Source organism: Anopheles aquasalis, chromosome 2 (genome assembly GCF_943734665.1).
Source record: "Anopheles aquasalis chromosome 2, idAnoAquaMG_Q_19, whole genome shotgun sequence".
In the NCBI taxonomy this organism is placed as follows: domain Eukaryota; kingdom Metazoa; phylum Arthropoda; class Insecta; order Diptera; family Culicidae; genus Anopheles; species Anopheles aquasalis.
In genome coordinates, this window is record NC_064877.1 from 52,988,147 (window position 1) to 52,990,059 (window position 1,913).

General features: G+C 43.5%; 1 protein-coding gene across 2 annotated transcripts in view; it reads left to right on the forward strand.

Moving 5' to 3' along the window:
• LOC126570743 (uncharacterized) overlaps nt 1-908 on the forward strand; it is a 6,511-nt gene extending 5,603 nt beyond the window's left edge. For both annotated transcript variants that reach the window (XM_050228716.1, XM_050228717.1), the window contains exon 11: nt 1-908. This exon is cut by the window's left edge and continues 381 nt beyond it. The gene's annotated coding sequence lies outside the window, so the exon portion shown is untranslated.
• Nucleotides 909-1,913: the final 1,005 nt, after the last annotated feature.

The following is a 1,913-nucleotide window of genomic DNA, read 5'->3' on the forward strand; positions in this document are numbered from 1 at the left end:
TTCTTTCGTGTTTAATAATTTCCATACAACTTCGGCTAGGGTACTAGCTAGCGTCAAGTAGCACGATATTTCTCGCTTAGTATTAGTTTTATGTAGTTGTATGGTTAATGATTCATTTAGCATTATGACTACTTTTACCGCTATGGAGCCGCTGATGAGTGAGCTGATGAGGGGTCGAATTGCTCAGCAGATTCCGGGATGTTTTTAAAACACAGATAGTTGGACAGTGCTTTTAGCAGTAAGCGCATCTTAAGGCGAAGCGGTACACACAACTCTTACATAGCGAGCTATAGCTTAGCAGCAAGACTATGACCCGGAAGGGCTTCAATATTTAAAATGTAAAACAATACCTTACAATACGAAAAATTGAGATAATCTCTAACGGAGCACACGGAGTCGTAGAACCCCGCATATCAGTAACACAACAAGCATAGGTATTTCTGCTTCGAAAGATACCGCGGTCGGTCCACGGTGCACTCCCGTGCAGCTCATTTCCGGAGGTTAGCTTCTGGAGCATATCCTTTACGGTTCTGCAAGTGACTCTTCGGCTGCAACAGCAACGTGATTAATCCAGCGAAACGACTCCAATCGGTACCGATTAATGGCCGGCTCAATGAGTGTAAACGAACATTTAATTTTAGTTGCGTTTCCGGGTTCTTTACGTGTAACTTCGTATCATAATGATACTGCAGTACTTTGATTAGTGATATTTAGGCATCGCGTATTGTCGGTATGGAGTCATCTTCTTCGTACACCTCACACACGCAGTACAGCGGGCCCGTGTGCTGAGCATGATTAACGTTACGGTAATCGAGTTACATACCAATTGGGGCACTACAGAAGCTAGAGTTTTGAGAGCCATATGTAACCAAATCAAACGGGTGTGGGGGGATCGACTGGGAATACAATAAAAGACCGAAATGGACATATTTTACGGAAAAGGCGTCTAAACTAAATCATTCTTTCTTTCCATTTTTTTCTAAACATCTTCCGTTGTTCAGTTGGCCATCAAACTGCAGAGTGTGCTAGTCTGTCTACACTAACACACTGCCATGAAAAGCCACGTGGTACACCGTCAACAAAAATGGTCAAAATAGTAGTGGTCATGAGTATCTCTCGTTCACTACGCCGTACTACTACCTTTATACGAAGTTCTCTCTGCGAATCCTTCCCAAACTCTCACCGGTGCTCCTTGGCTCTCGCGTTCTCTCATCCTTGCTCAGCATGACTATGCCTTGGTGTGTATCCTTTTAGTGTTATGAGCAGAAGCAGCATAGCATTCATCTTCGCACTGGCACTTCGTTTAGTCAGTCGTCAGTGGTTTTTGCTAAGAAGCGTTCGAAGCGTTGGCTCTATTGCTCGGGAAAGCTAGTAAAAGCCACTATTGTTTCTCGTGTTTCGGTTTGGTGTGTTTTCCGTTGGGATGGTGCATTGTTTGCGAGTCGAAGGTATGACGGAGCAGGTACTTTGTGCCTGGGATTACGATATTTACTGTTACATAAATCACAATTGCCTATAATCATAGTGAACAGCTGATAGTATTTCCATTGCTGGTACTGCAGTAAGGAAGGTGCTTCAGTTGGTGTATACATAGTTCGTGTATAGCCGAATATGGGTCAATTTGAAGTCTGTCTAACCGTGGTTGCATCGTTAATCTACAGTGAACGTCTGCTGCTATCGATCGATTGACGCCAACAGTCGGACGTGACGTGTATAGCGGTGACTGACAGTGATATCATCTTCGAAGTAAAATCATGTGCTCTCGGAAGGGCTACTGCACGACCATCTTCGCAGTGCAGTGAAGCAATATTATAACGATTATCATAATCATATGATTGTGAAATATGAGAGTTTTTCTAAGCAGAAAAGAATGCGGTCGGCAATGAGTGAAAAATTGCCACCGGGGTATTGCT